This window comes from Gorilla gorilla, chromosome 12 (assembly GCF_029281585.2).
Source record: "Gorilla gorilla gorilla isolate KB3781 chromosome 12, NHGRI_mGorGor1-v2.1_pri, whole genome shotgun sequence".
Lineage (NCBI taxonomy): Eukaryota > Metazoa > Chordata > Mammalia > Primates > Hominidae > Gorilla > Gorilla gorilla.
Window position 1 is genome coordinate 120956295 of NC_073236.2, and position 17378 is coordinate 120973672.

The following is a 17378-nucleotide window of genomic DNA, read 5'->3' on the forward strand; positions in this document are numbered from 1 at the left end:
AAAACTATCTCTATTTGCAGAAGGCATGATTATCTACATGAAAAATCTTTAAATATCTACAAAAAAAAATCTAGTTCCTTGAATGAATATGGTGGTCAAATAGGATCATAGAGTACAAAGAAAACCCATAAACATCAATCATATTTCTACTAGCATTAATAATAATTGGAATTCAACATTAAAAATTCAATGCTATTTGCAATAGCTCCCCCCAAAAACTTAGCTATAAATCTCACAAAATATGTACAAAATCTACATGCTGAGAAATGCAAAATACTGATGAAAAAATTAAAGAAGACCCAAATAATTAGAAGACATATACGTTCATGTATTGAAAGACCCAGTAGAGTGAAGATGTCAATTCCTCTCAAACTTGTCAATTGTTTTAAAACTATTTCAAGCAAAGTGTCAGAAGGTCTTTTTGTAGATATAGACAAGCTGATTCTAAACTTTATGTGGAAAGGCACAAGGATTAGAATAGCCAAAACAATTTTGGAAAAGAAAAATAAAATTGGGGTAGTCATTCTACCCAATTACAAGATTTATTCTAATGCTACAATATCTAACCTAGTGAAAATATAGACATATAAATAAATGAAACAGAACAGAGCCTCCAGAAATAGACCTGCTCCAATATGGTCAATCAATTTTTGACCAAGTTTTAAGACACAATTTAATAAAGAAAGAGTAGTCTTTTCAACAAATAGTGTTGGAACAATTAACATACATATGCAAAAGATATACCTTAACATAATTTTTACACAAAAATTAACTCAAAATGAACCCTGGGTACATATAAAATGTGAACCAATTAACCTTTTCTACTCTTTTTGTTCTGGAATAAATACTTTTAAAAAATGAACAAAAAGAGACGTTTAGGCAAGTGGGTTCTGATTGTCCTGATTTTGCAAAAGCAAAGAATCTTATCCATGGATATGATATGATGAGGTGATTTATTGAACTTGGAACTCCCTGAAGACAAATTTAATTCTTATTACTCACACCCATCCTCCCACCAGATAATTCTTCAAGATACACACATCAGGAATAATCTGCAAAGCAATAATCAACTTGGGATTATTTCTGGTAATTGTAAATGTATCACAGTTGGAGAATTAACCACAACATTTTTTTTAATGAATTGTTATCTTTATTGGGAAAGAGAATACTGCCTATGGCTTTGCCTTTTTAAAACTCTCAAATTCTGGGATGTGATGAGAAATCCAATATTTCAGAAAAGGTGTAACAACACTAGTGGTGGATTTGCATTTGTTTTCTATCTCTGCCCCCTCGTGCACACACATTTCCACATGCGGGCTCTGGGAAACCAAAAGCAACCCTTCTCTTTCTGAACTCCATCAGTAATGACTCCAGTAACAATAACTGTCAGGGGCTGGAATAGTAAACATTTTGTAAAAGCAAATGGCTTCCAAATGTGCACTTTCTCCGTGAGCATGTCCCTTGTGAGCCTGACTCAGAAAGCCAGAGCAGGTAAAAGCACCAAGCCCAAAGTCTGACGACAGGATCAAGCAGCTGAAATCGGTGACAGGTAACCTCAACCCCATCTGCAATCTCTTCTCTCTTTCCACTGTAAGGTGAGTTTACTTGGCCTGTTGATTTGATCTACAAGACTGGCCCTTTATGAGTTTTGTGTACTGTGTTTATCCTGGGAACCATTTACAAAGCCACTAGGTATCTAAATATAACCTGGCCTACTGGCAGGGGGATTGCTAGGTGGAGGTGAGTAGTTGATCAGCTTCCTTGACCTTTGGGTCTCCTATCTAGAAGAAAACATTTTAATTTTACTAAGACTTAGTATCTGTGTTTTCAGAATGGCCACTTAATCTCTGGAAATTAACACTATGACTAAATCAAGAGCCCCAAAGCTATTTATTTACTTGTTTTATGGGAACCCACAATATTATGTAATATTCATAAAATGCAATATATGCCACTAGATTTAAAAACAATGCTTTCAAAAATTTTGAGCATGTAATTAAGGAAAAGGGCAGTGATAAAAGAATTATGTACCATTTTATTAAAGCACTCTATAATGGGGATGTCTGCATTAAATGGAAACCATATAGGAGGAGCACAATAGCAACTTTTATTGCTGGATAGTGGGATTATTAGTGATTTTTATTTTTTAGGTTACAGTCATGAACCAGATGATGACATTTTGGTCAACAACAGGCCACATGTATCACCCTGATTCCATAAGATTGCAATACTCTATTTTTATTGCTCCTTTTCTATGTTTAGGCACACAAATACTTATCATTGTGTTACAATGGCCTATGGTATTCAATACAGAAACATGCTGTCCAGGGTTATAGCCTAGGAGCAATAGGCTATACTAAATAGGTAGGTGTGTAGTAGGCTATACCATCTAGGTTTGTACCACTACATTCTATAATGTTCACAGAATGACAAAACCACCTAATAATGCATTCCTCAGAACATATCCTCGTCATTGAGAGATGCATGAGTATATTTACATGTTGTCAATTTTTTTTGCCTAGAACGTATATTTATTTATTTTTAAATCTTGAAAAGTAACACTTCAAAATATAACTATTATCTCTACATTTTGGAAATAGATCAGATTTTTATATCTTTCTATAGTGGGATCATTCTACTCTCCCTGTAGTTACAAGTTATCAAAGATGTATTATTTTATAATTAAAAAAACTAAACTGGAGGATTTTTATTGGCATCTTAGTGAATAAGAAAGTGTTTTTTTTTTGAGATGGAGTCTTGCTCTGTTGCCCACGGTGGAGTGGAGTGGCGCGATCTCGGCTCACTGCAAGCTCCGCCTCCCTGGTTGACTCCATTCTCCTGCCTCAGCCTCCTGAGTAGCTGGGACTACAGGCGCCCGCCACCACGCCCGACTAATTTTTTGTATTTTTTAGTAGAGATGGGGTTTCACCGTGTTAGCCAGGATGGTCTCTATCTCCTGACCTCGTGATCCACCCGTCTTGGCCTCCCAAAGTGCTGGAATTACAGGCGTGAGCCACCGTGCCCGGCCGGAAACTGTTTTATCTTATTAAATAATTATTTTAATCCTCCCCAAAAGCACTTCCCTTGGCACATCCTGGCTTAGTGTCTTAGGGCCTCTGGTGTTTGGGGTTGCTCCCTTTCAACTTTCTCCTTCATTCCTAGGGAATTTCCTTGTTTTTCCCTGCTGACAAAAAGTGTTCTGTGGAAACAAGGGGTCAGCTCATGTTACAGAACTAAAAGGATTGTTTTAAAAAGCAGATAATTTCTCATCTAACTGCACAGCTTCTGGCCACCAGAGCAGCTGAATGAAGCTTGAAAAACTCAGGGACATCCAAAGGTGCTTGCAATAAGCAAAGCAAAACAGTGCACACTCCCCAGCCGGGGTCTCAAGGCCCCACAACGAACAGCTTCACCCAAGCCTGCAGCTGCTGGCTATTTTCTATGAGAGCTGGGACAAGACACACTGGGCCGGGACCTCTGCGTAACTTACACAGATGCTGGGCCTTTTGCAAAGTCTGCTGGACATACACCATCTTCAAAGAACCCCCACCCCATACATCCCTTTGAAGAACTTGCTTTACTCAGGACAAAATATCAAGATTCTTGCTGTTTAAATTTCACAGGAAGCCAAGGCACTGATAAATGAGAGCTCATCCATACATGTTTTCACTCTGTTACCTAAGAAACTATCTTCAAAACAGAAGTCCTCATAAATACTCTGGAGATGCATCAGACACTCTCCGGTGCTGCACGACACTGTGTATATTGTTTGGCAAGAGTTCATGGGGGAAGATAAACTAGCACATCTTGCCAGGATTCTATTACTCTTGACCCTGACCTTGGCTGGAGGCTGTTTCCAGTTACACTCCATCTTAAAGAAAGACAGCACCTACTCTTTCCCCGTTTCCCTCTTCTCTTCTGTTTTCAGTTTCCCCAAGCACAATGCCTCATTGGAGGGAAGAAATATTTGTTGGCTACTGCTTCTCATTCTTAGCTTTCTCATCTGAACACCAATACTCAAATGATATCATGAAACCTTTAGTAATGGAGACTCACTTTTAGAAAGCACTTGATCTTTGCACAATATTGCTCACTGTGATTATTTTTTCCCCTGAGTCATGACTCAACTTAACAGTGCCCTCTCTGCAATATGAGGTTCCTCAGGTTCCAACGTATGGTCTACCAGGGTAGTATTTTCCATTCCTCACTCCCACCAGCTTAGGCTAGGTTCACTTCAGATACTCTGCAGGGGAAAAAATAAGTTTCCCATTGAGGTGGCACCATAAGCTACAAAGCCTGGGGAGACTCACGGGGAGTGGCCAAGGGCTTCATGTGCAGAATTTTTTCTATATAGTAATTGTAACTGAAGCAGAATACTACAATTTTGAGAGGCTCAGGTTTAATAGTACCTTTAAAAGTGAAAATGATGGCTGTATTGGTCCATTCTTGCACTGTTATAAAGAAATATCTGAGACTGGGTAATTTATAAAAAAGAGATTTGATTGTCTCACAGTTCTGCAGGCTGTATGGGAAGCACGATGCTGACATCTGCTTGGATTCTGAGGAGATCTCAGGAAATTTACAAACGTGGCAAAAAATGAAGGGAAAGCAGGCTCATCTAAGGTGGCTGGAGCAGGAGGAAGGTGGCAGGAGGTGCTACACACTTTTAAACAACCAGATCTCAGGAGAATTCACTCTCTATTACGAGAACAGCACCCAGTGGGAAATCTGCTCCCAAGATCCAATCACCTCCCACCAGGCCCTGCCTCCAATATTGGGCATTGCAATTCTACATGAGATTTCAGTGGGTATGCAGAGCCAAGCCGTATCAATGGCTAATATTAATATTTATCGAGCAGTTACAATGTTTTTTTTTAACTGTATCTCATTTTATTCTAAAAATAATCCAATGTAGTAAGTATTATCCCTATTTCACTTATGAGAAAACAAAAGCTTGATGAGGATAAGTAATTGTCCTGTAGGAAATTAAATGGTAACTGATAAAACTTTCCCTATGTAGAGATACAAAAATCTAACTTAATTCTAGAATATAGAGATAACTGTTACATTGAGTGCTGCTGTTTTCAAGTCTTTTAAAAAAGTGTTCTAGACAAAAACTTGAGAACACATAAATAGTATGGAAAATAAAAATCCCTGGTAATCTCACCACCCAGTAATAAAAGTTGCCCCCTCTTTTGTTTTTTTTAATCTATATATTGTTTCGGTTTAATGCAGACGTCCTTCATTATAGAGTGCAGTACTGACATGGTTCATAACTCTTACCACTGTCTTTTTCCTTAGTCACATCTTTAATATTTTTGAAAAGATGATTCTTAAATTCAGCTGATACACATTTTATGACTAGTACATAATTTATTTACCTACTGTTCTCTTCTTGAGCATTTGGATTTTTGCTGGATTTTCACATAGTGACCAACAGGTACATAAGAAATACTTCTACATATTTCTAATTATTTGCCAGAGTCTAGAGTGCTAACCATTTTTCTCTCCAGTAAAATAAGTAGGGCAGAGAATCTAAGCAGGATTAAGACCTTATATGAACAATACCAATTTGTGACACAATTAAGGTGTTTGAAATTTCCTTAGGTGGCCTACAGGAACCTGCATTTGCCTAGACATCCACCTCAACAGATGGTGTCAATGTCTGCTAATATGACAGGCAAAGAATGGTTATCTCTAATGTTTTATAAATATTTGTGGAATTAAATTTGTTTCCATATGTATTTTGAGTGTTTTAAACATCGCTCTTCATTTTCTGTTGCATTGTTTTGCCCATTTTATATAAGAAACTTTAAAAATTTATTTCTAAAGATACTTAGAATATTAATGTGTTAAGGTTAATCTTTGACAAAAATATTTTCCCAAGTTCTGCCTTGGAGTTTTTGTATACAATATATGTTGATGGAATTTTTTTGTGTGATAAGATGTATCAATTTTATTATAATTTATTTATTTATCTTGCTGTTATTTATTTGGTTGTCATTTTCTTTGTGTGTGTGCCTGTGTGTGTGTAAAAAGCCTTCCATACTTCAAAATTGGGTACCTAGTTACTTATTTTTTTCTAGTTTCTTCACAGGATTCTCTTTTTATATTTAATTTTATATTAATTTAAAATTAATAGTGACATATGAAATGAGTTAGAAGTTTAACTATATATTTTCCCCAACTACTTGTCCTGTTTATTATTCCTGGTGAATAAAAATTAAGAAGAATGGATATCTATAAAACTCAGCCTTTTCATCCAGGGACAGAAGGTGGTTTTTTTTTCATTATTTTAAAATTGTTATTAAGGTTTTATTGTGTTCTTTGCACATTTTTGGCGGCTGAATATTTTGTAGGTGTTTTTATTGTTAGTACAAATAGACTATTTTCCAAATGTCTTCAAACTGATTTATGCATTTATATGAGAAAACTATTGATTTTGATTTTTTGTATTATTCTAATAACTGTAAGCTATTATTAATTCTACAAAATTTTAGTTGAATATCTCCTGAAGTTTTGTTAATACTGTTTTTAATCTAGAAACCCAAGTTATTGTTGGTAAATACCTGTGTGTGTATGTGTGTTTGTATGTATGTGTATTCTCTCAAAAGCAAATTCTGGTATTTGCTGTATGTATTATTACCAAATTTATAATTACTATTTAGCCTATACTCTATGCCTTCTGCTTCTAGCACTGAACATCATTACATTAATACTATATTAACTCCAATCTTGAATTATTAAATTGTAATCATTGTTCAGTCATTTTTAAAAGGAGGATATGTGAGAGGCATATTTTCTAAACCCTAATGTATCATAAAGAGAAAGAACTGTCTTTGTGGTCATCTATGATATGAACAAACTCCTTCCTTTTATAACTCCTTATCTGTGCATGTTGGAGTACAAATTCAATACAATAGAAGCAGAAAGCTGGGATAAAAATTTCAAGGCTAGTTGGATAAGAAAAGTGTTCAGTTGCACAGGAATGATAAGACAAATTATTTTTTATCTAGTAAATGAATCCAGTAGACTTCTTACATGGCTTCTGCTGTACATCAATTTTAAAGGTCAGGGCGGTGGTAGTACTCGTTAAATCTTAGAATATCTCCTAAATCCCCAGTTCTCTGGAGTTAGCTAAACCCAAACTGTTTAAGTCTCTGAGAACTTTTCAACCTAATTCTTTTTTTTTTTTTTTTTTTTTTTACGGAGTCTTGCTTTGTCGCCCAGGCTGGAGTGCAGTGGCGCGATCTCGGCTCACTGCAAGCCCCGCCTCCCAGGTTCACCCCATTCTCCTGCCTCAGCCTCCCGAGTAGCTGGGACCACAGGCGCCCGCCACCACGCCCGGCCAATTTTTTGTATTTTTAGTAGAGACGAGGTTTCACAGTGTTAGCCAGGATGGTCTTGATCTCCTGACCTCATGATCCTCCCGCCTCGGCCTCCCAAAGTGCTGGGATTACAGGCGTGAGCCACCACGCCTGGCCCAACCTAATTCTTTAATAATAGTGACATCTCTAAAACAAAATTTGCTCACAGTCAGCAGTCAGTAATTTCTTCTTAGCCAGGGTAGAACTCTTTTATTGCACGCTCTAAAAAGATTATTATTTGTAAACATGACTGTATTATTCTGTGTTTTCAAAAGACAGGCAAAAAGATATTTGTATTTCTAGAGATAACCTCAGCCATGAAATAAGGTGCTATGTTTTTAAATAGTATATAATATATAATCAAATTATAAGCAATTTTAATTAGCTTTAGAAGTTAAAAATATTTTTTATCATTAAGAAACTATAGAATTGTCACCTTCTAAATGAAAAGAGATTCTATTAAAATTTTATGTTTTTAGTGAGAACACATGGGCACAGGGAAAGGAACAGCACACACTGGGTCCTGTCATGGGGTCGGGGGAGGGAGAGCATCGGGATAAATAGCTAATGCATGTGGGGCTTAATACCTCAGTGATGGTTGATAGGTTCAGCAAACCACCATGGCACACGTTTACCTATGTAACAAAACTGCACATCCTGCACATGTTCCCTGGAACTTAAAATAAAATAAAATAAAAATAAAAATAAAAAATAAATGAAAAATAAAATTTTAAAAAGTTAAAAAATTATGTTCTTGATACAGAGAAAACTCTTTAGTTTATTAGTTATTTTTACTCTTGCCATGTTTCTATAAAGGCAAGAAAATTAAGAACTGAAAAGCAAACATGGTCTATTTCTTTCATCACCCCACACTATATCTCTGTAATTTATTTCTATAATGCAGGAAGGGTACTAGGGAAGATGACAAGTATTATGAAAAGATATATACTGGCCAGGCACGGGGACTCATGCCTGTAATCCCAGCACTTTGGGAGGCCCAGGTGGGCAGATCACGAGGTCAGGAGTTTGAGACCAGCCTGACCAACATAGTGAAACCACATCTTTATTAAAAATACAAAAATTAACCAGGCGTTAATCCCAGCTACTCAGGAGGCTGAGGCAGGAGAATCGCTTGAACCCAGGAGGCGGACCTTGCAGTGAGTCGAGATTGCTCCATTGCACTTCAGCCTGGGTGACAGAGCAAGACTCCATCTCAAAAGAAAAAAATATATATACATTATATATTATATATATTATATATAATATATTTTATATATTATATTATATATAAAGAGAGCAAGAAATTTCACATTCTTAAGAGAAATGTCACTAAGTATTGACAGACAAAAAGAAAACCAAAAACTAAACTAGAATGTTAACGTTCAAACTAGTCTTAAGGAGATAAATCTACATAACCTTATTTTAAATCTGATTCTAGAATAGGATATATTAGGAGATATTGAATTAAAGAAAGAAAAAAATGCAGGGGTAGATCACACTTCAATTTACAGTAGATAAAGTTGACTAATAAAGGAATGAGACTGTGCCTTAATGTCTACACATTAAGGTAATCAAAACAATGCAACATAAGAAAGTCCAAATAAGACTCAAGAATCCAGAAAGCATTTTATAAATGATAAACAAATTATTGGGGGAGGATAAAGAGTAGAAATGATATTGAGAAAACTAGCAGCCAATTAGGGAACAAAAAAAGGAAACCCCCACTTCATTCCTCACATCACAATAAATTCAAATGGATCAAAGAAAATGAAACAATAGGTATTATAAAATGTATATGGATAAAAGTTTAGAGTGGTGAAGATGACTCTAAGCATGACATAAAATGCAAAATTGATTAAATTGGTAACTTAAATCATTAGAAACATAATGAAGTGAAAAGGCAAGTTGCAAACAGAAAAAAAATACGTGCATCATAGATGATCAAACATTGAGCTGATAAATACAAAATATAAACAACTCTTAAAAATCAAATGGCAAATAATTGACCCAGGAAAAATATGGACAAAGAATATAAATAGGAAAGCACTGTGTAAGAAATACAACCAACCAATAGATACATAGAAAAAAGTCAACCTCCTTACTAATAAAATAGATATAAATTAAAGTAACAATGAAATAATAGCGTGTTTGACATAGAGACTGACAAAGATAATCAATTTTGCCAACATTTGATGTTGATAAGGATATCAGGAAAATACCCTTCTATTTACTGCTGGTAGGAACATAATACAAATTATCTTTTTGAGTGGAAATTGGAGATATAAACCAAACAAATATCCATGATTTTTTATTCTATGCAACATGATGTTCATTGTAAATTATTTACATTTTCATACTAATAAAACGAGGAATAATCAAATGTCTAATAATAACAAATAAATCTTTTATGATACCATCATGCAATAGACTATTATGTCCCATTAAAAATGAGGAAAATAAGGTAGATCTTACGCATATACTCACTTAAAAAATGCCCAAAATGTATTGTTAATTTAGAAATAAAAGGTTCCTAATAATACATTTTGTATAATTTTATTTCTTTTTTTTTTCTTGTGGCAGATTTTCACTCTTGTCACCCAGGTTAGAGTGCCATGGCACGATCTCGGCTCACTGCAACCTCCACCTCCCGGGTTCAAGCGCTTCCCCTGCCTCCCCTTCCCTAGTAGCTGAGATTACAGGCTCCCACCACCATGCCCAGCTAATTTTTGTATTTTTAGTAAAGACGGGATTTCATCATGTTGGCCAGGGTGGTCTCAAACTCCTGACCTCAGATGATCCACCTGCCTTGGCCTCCCAAAGTGCTGGGATTACAGGTGTGAGCCACAATGCCTGGCCTGTATGATTTCTTTTCTGCTTTTTAAAAGTATTTATATTTTACAACTGCACTCACGACTCACCTCTTTCTGTTTCTCATCTCTGTCTCTATCTCTCCATAGTCTGCATTGGAAATATCTGAAAAAAGACCAAAATTTATCTGTGATTATTAGGGATATGTGATTTTAATGGACTATCACCTTTAAATAATATATCACTATATTTTATAACATTTTACTATGGGAAATATTTTTACTTAAAAATATCAAATATTTTAAAAGAAAACATTATTAAAAATATGTAGAAACATGGGAAATGAATACACTTCATTTGTTTTGGAGGCATATTTGGGATAATTGCTTTGTTTTCTCATTTACTGACATCTCCAATTGCTACAACCTCCTTTGTGTTATAAACCATGGAAGATGATTAATTGGAATCAACACCAATAGCTAACTTCCTTCTACTTGGCCTTATTGTTACTGTAAAGGTTGAAACCTAAAATGACATTCACAAATTCCTTGGCAGGTAAGCTTTCAGATGTCATTTAGCTTTGATCATTTAGATTTACTCATGTAAAATCTATGGACTTCCAAGCATTCAAACTGCAAGGATGATGATGAAGATAATGATGATTACGATGGTGATTATTACGGTGGTGATGGTAATGGTGGTAATGACAGTTTTCTGCAGCAGCATCAGCAGATATCCTAGTGATGAGTGGCTGCCTTCCTAAGAATTAACAGAATTTAGGTCATCCATTTTGCCACTTCTGGAGGTGGCAGCAGTAGTAGCAATTTCTCAATTCAGTGTTTCCCTGATAATAAAAGAGTCTCTGAGTTGCCCTGGGTCTGCTCAAGTCAGAGTCTGTTTCTTCAAACATTCAAAGGATTCTTCTAAGCTGGGTAATATCCACCAATGAGTCTCCTTGTTCTTAAACTAGAGTGTTGTCTAGTACCTAAGTTCTGATTGAGGTATTGTCAAATAAATAAGTGAAGAGATGAAAACATATAGAAAACAAATATAAAGCACCTGGGTAAAAATGAGCAAATATGAATCACTAGTGATACATTTCTATGGCTTCATAAAGTATATCCGATTGAGTCACTACTGACAACCTTTCTAGATGTATTTAAGTTATAGATTCTGGGATTTTTTTAAGTTACGCTTAAACCTTTCAATACCTACTTTTACTGTGTTCCACTTTGTTACACTTTACAGAAATTACATTTTTACTAATTGAAAGCTTGTGGCAACCCTGCCACAAGTCTGTCTGCATCATTTTTCAAACAGCATGTTCTCACTTCATGTCCTGTGCCACATTTTGGTAATTTTCACAATATTTCAAGCTTTTCATTGTTACTATATCTGTTATGATGCTCTGTGATCAGTGACGTTCAATGTTACTATTATAATTGTTTTGGGAAAAAATGATCTACGCTCACATAAGTCTGCAAACTTAATTGATAAATGTTGTATATGTTATGGGTGCTCCATCAACAGGCTGTTCCCCCATCTCTTTCCCTCTCTGTGGGCCTTCCTATTTCATGAAACACAAACGTATTGAAATTAAGCAATTCAGTAACCTTAAAATGGCTTCTGAGTGTTCAAGTGAAAGGAAGACTTGCACATCTCTCACTTTAAATCAAAAACTATAAACAAATAAGCCTAGTGAGGAAGGCACACCAAAAGCCAAAATAGCTCAAATGTTAGGCCTCTTATGACAAACAGCCAAATTGTAAATTCAAAGGAAATGTTCCCATAGGAAATTAAATGTGCTACTTCAGTGAACAAATGACTATAAGAAAGCAAAACAGCCTTACTGCTAATATGGTAAAAAAAAAAAATGTTTAAGTGGTCTAGATAGAAGATCAAACCAGCCACAACATTCTTTTAAACCAAAGCCCAAAGCCTAATCCAGAGCAAGGTTCTAACTCTCTTCAATTCCATGAAGACAGAGAGAGGTGAGGGAGCTGCAGAAGAAAACTTGGAAGCCAGCAGAGGTTGTTTCATGAGGTTTAAGGAAAGAAGCCATTCTCACAAAATAAAGTACGAGGTGAAGCAACAAATGCTGATATAGAGGCCATAGCAAGTTATCCAGAAAATCTAGCTAAGATTATTGATGAAGGTGGCTAAATAATAGATTTTTCAATGTGGATGAAACATCCTTATATTGGAATTTTCACAGCTAGAGAGGAGAAGTCAATGCTTGGTTTAGAAGCTTCAAAGAATAGGTTGATTCTCTTGTTAGGAGCTAATGTAGCTGGTGACTTTACATTGAAGCCAATGTTCATTTATTATTCCAAAAGTTCTAGGGCCTTTAATAATTATGCTAAATCTACTCTGCCTGTGCTCTATAAATGGAACAACAAAGCCTGGATGACAGCACATCTGTCTACAGCATGATTTGCTGAATATGTTAAGCCCATTGTTGAGATTACTACTCAGAAAAAAAAATTATTTCAAAATATCACTGCTCACTGACAATACACCTGGTCACTCAAGAGCTCTGATGGAGATGCACAAGGAGACTAATGTTGTTTTCATGCCTGCTAACACAACGTCCATTCTGCAACTCATGGATCAAGGAGTAATTTTGACTTTAAAGTCTTACTATTTAAAAAATATATTTTGTAAGGTGATAGTACCATAGATTGAGGTTTGCCACATTGATTGACTCTTCCTTTCACAAAAAATTCTCTGCAGCATGTGATGCTGTCTGATAGCATTGTAACCACAGTAGAATTTTTTTCAAAACAGAAGTCACTCCTCGCACATTCTGCCACTACTTTATCTAGCAGGTTTCTGTAATGTTCTTAATTCTTTGTTGTCATTTCAACAATGTTCACAGCATCTTCACCAGGAGTAGATTCCATCTCAAGAAACCACTTTCTCTGATCTTCCATAAGAAGCTACTCCTCATCTGTTAAAGTTTTATCATGAGATTCTTGCAATTCAGTCACATCTTCAGGCTCCATTTCTAATGTGAGTTTTCTTGCTGTTTCTACCACATCTGCAGTTACTTCTTTCATTGGGCCAACATAATAAGATGTAGGGGAAAGTGTGATGGGGCTTCTTGTTCCCTCACTTCTAATAAATAGTTAAATGAAAAAGGCCTCCTCCCCTCCCTCCCTCATCCCTGAAAGCTGTCTTTTTTGAATGTGATGCCAGGATGCTCTGGCGTGTCTTATAACCATAAAGGAAGTCATTTTGAGGGTGAAAGGGGGAGAAAGCCAAACTATTCAGCCTTCTTCAACTGAGGTTCTGCTTTGGAATCACAGAACAAAGATGTGGATCTTTTCTTAATTCTCTCAAGAGTGATAGTAAATACTACCACTACAGATGCATAGAAGTTAATTAATTGCATGCAATAGATGCCTTAAGGCATTAGGGCTAAATTCTCTGGAGATCCAGTTGAGAAAAGCTCCATAATGAGTGGGATAATGGTACTCACTGTTATTATTCTGTATTTCTTTTCATGAAAAATAGTACATTTCCTTATTATTTAAGGTAATTAGAGGTGGAGTTTTCTGAAACTTGCAGCTGAAAGCAATTTAGCTCATATACCCCTTACCGTAAGATACAGTGAGTTTCACTTCACCTTTCTGTTTCCTCGTTGATGGACATGGCAGCTAATGTGAAGTCAGTAAGTATTTATTGTTAGCAAAGAAGTTTGACAACTTCAAAGTTATAAATCATGGCTCTGTTATAAGTTCCTTTTAGAAGGGTGATAATTTGTTAGGTTCATTCAGACCCTCAAATTTGAAAACATTTTATTCATCATTTAGAAAAACAAAACTAGATTGTCCTGAGCACTGTTAGGATGAATAAACTTTTAAGACTTAATGATTTAATAACTAGCCATGAGAATAATTCAGTCCCAACAATTGCTGACTGTTGACAGTGTAAGTATAATCATGACCTCCATTCAATCATTTGCTGACAGGCCTTCAGAAGCTTGAGGACATGAATGGCAAGTGTGTATCAAGCATGGGGCAATTTGTTTAAGTTGGACGTTGCCTTGAGGGAAGGGCAGGAACAGTGTTTTCTCAGCAAAGTTTTTCACTTGCCTTACTGAGATGACGAAAGATACCTAGAAAACAGGAACCAGGAGGCTTTGTGGAAGCTAAGTTGATGAGATCACTGAACTAACCCTCGGTGTTACTTAGAATGGTCATCACTTTTCTTTAACACTGCTAAAGATTCTCCCCAGTGAAATTCGGCAAGAAAATAAAAAAGCATCCAGATTGAAAAAGAAGTAAATCTGTCTAGTCCCAGGTGACATGATGGTCTATGTAGAGGATTTGATGAAATATACTAAAATGAGCTATTAGAATGAGTGAGTTAGTAAACTTGCAGGGTACGAGATCAATACACAAAAACTAATTGTATTTCTACATACGGGCACTGAACAATTAAAAATTGAAGTAAAAATTTAACCATATCACCAAAATATGAAATACTAAGGGATAAATCTGACAAATAACATCCAAAATCTATATGCTGAGAACTTCCAAATATTGCTGAGAGAAATTTTAAAAGATCCTAATAAACGCAGAGATACACTGTGTTCATAATTTGAAAACTGAATATTGTTAAAATGCTAATTTTTCCCAAATTGACCTGTAGATTCAATGCAATTTCAATTAAACATATCATTTTTGTTTGTTTGTTTTAATATAATTAGACAGGCTGATTCTACAATTCAAATAGAAATACAAAGGACCTATGTAGAAGAGCCAAAACAACTTTTTCAAAGATAAAAAAGTTGGAGGAGTTACATTATCTGATTCCAAACCTTATTATAAAGCTACAGCAATTGAGACAGTGTAATATTTATCTAAATACAGACAAATGGAATAATAGAATAAAAGGGACCGGGCGTGGTGGCTCACGCCTGTAATCCCAACACTTTGGGTGGCCAAGGCAGGCAGATCTCGAGGTCAGGAGATTAAGACCATCCTGATCAAAATGGTGAAACCCCATCTCTACTAAAAACAACAACAACAAAATTAGCTGGGCGTGGTGGCGCCTGCCTGTAATACCAGCTACTCAGGAGGCTGAGGCAGGAGAACCGTTTGAACTTGGGAGGTGGAGGTTGCAGTGAGCTGAGATCTCACCACTGCCCTCCAGCCTGGTGACAGAGCAAGACTCTGTCTCAATTATAAAAAAAAAGGAGATTCAGAAATAGGTCCACACGTATATGTGTAACTTATTTTTCCACAAAGGTTCAAAGGAAATTCAGTGGGAAAAGAATACATTTTTTTTAACAAATCAGAAAACTAAACAAAAAAGTTTCAATTCATACATTTAGCCATGCACAAAAATTAACTCAAAATTGATTTTATACATTAATTTATAAATTAAAATCATAACTTTCAGATTAAAACACTGGAGAAAACTTTTGTGGTTTTGAGTACATTTAAGTTATTTCAAACATTGATAACTTGGGTTATTATTTAAGTTATTTCAAACATTGATAACCTGGGTGTCATCAAAATTAAAAACTTCTCTTTTTGAGACACTGTTTAAAGGTAAGGAAAACCACAAACTTGGAGAAAATATTTGATAAAGAACATATATCTGATAAAGAACTTGATTTCAAGTTTATAAAAAAATTTCAAAATTCAATTATAAGAAAACAAGCAACTCAATACAAAATCTGAACAGATATTTTATTGATGAAGATGTATAAATAAAAATAAGCCCATGAAAAGATGTTCAATATTATGAATCATTAAAGAAAGGCAAATTAAAATGAAAATGAGATACCTACTAGAATGGCTAATAGGAAAAAGAGTGATCATCTCAGGTGTTGAAAAGTATATGGAGGAACTCTCATTCAATGCTGGTGGTAATGTTACACAGAATAGCCATGTTGCAAAATAGTCTGGCAGCTTCTTAGTTAAAGATGCAGCTGCTATATGATTAAGTTATTATAGTCTTATGTATTTACTGAAGAGAAATAAAATTACATATCTATAGAAATACTTCAACACAAATGTTCACAGAAACTTTATAATAATCAAAAGTAGGCAACAACTCAAATATCCATCAACAAATAAATGGATAACAAATTGTGGCATATCCATACCTTGAAATACTACTCACATAAAAGGAATGAACTATTGATACACTCAACAACATGGATAAACCTCAAAATAATTGTGCGGAATGCAAAAAGATAGGCCGGCCAAAAAGAGTACATACTGTATTATTTCATATATATAACATTCTGGAAAAATGCAAGCTAACAATATCAGAAAGCATATTGGGGTTTACCTGGGGACATGAGCAGGAGTGGGGAGGGGAAGGAGAGAAGGATTACAAAGGAGTACAGTGAAATGTTTGTCGGTGATGAATATTCGAATATTCTCGTTGTCTTGATAGTGGCGATAAGTATATACACATGTTAAAATGTATCAGATTATACTATTTATGTCTAGGTTATAATGTATAAAATTATACTATTCATGTCTAGCTTATTTATGTCAATTACACCTCAATGAGTTTGTTAAAATAATTCAGAAGTGTGATGAGTCTTCATAAAGGGGAAGGTCAGAGTGCTACGGGAACATAAAATGTGGCAACTTCCTCTAGGCTCCTTCTCAGGGCACCTACCTAAACTGGTAACAGGCTACATAAGGTCTTGGGAGCTTTTTGAAAATCTGAGAAGGAATTTATATAAAGGAAACTAAAAGCCAAGTCAATGACGGGAGATAACTTAAAAGCATCAGAAATAAGAAAGGTAGCACATTTAGAGTTTTTTTTCAGCTTTAATAAAAGTTATGTTAACAGCAACTTAATGAATCATGTTTTATAGCACATTTATTATTAGAAAAAAGAATCCCAGCCTCTATTATGTACTGAGTATTTGTATAGTCTCTGCATATACAGACATGAAATATGTCTATATATATATATAAATATGCCTATATGTATATATGCCTCTCTCTCTCTCTCTCTCTCTATATATATATATATATATATACAATCATTCCTAGCTCTCTCTCTCTCTTATATATATATAGAGAGAGAGAGAGACAGAAAGAGAGAGAGAGCTAGGAATGATAATATGAACAATAATAATCAAACATTAGTAAATATTATTTAAATAGCATAAATATTTCATCAAATCCTCTACATAGACCATCATGTCACCTGGGACTAGACAGA

At 35.2% G+C, this 17378-nt stretch overlaps 1 long non-coding RNA gene across 1 annotated transcript in view; it reads right to left on the reverse strand.

Moving 5' to 3' along the window:
• Positions 1 to 10046: 10046 nt before the first annotated feature.
• Positions 10047 to 17378, reverse strand: part of LOC129531790 (uncharacterized) — a 111588-nt gene continuing 104256 nt past the window's right edge. The window contains exon 3 of the long non-coding RNA XR_010130051.1: positions 10047 to 10340. This is a non-coding gene — a long non-coding RNA (uncharacterized lncRNA). The remainder of the gene's footprint in view (positions 10341 to 17378) is intronic.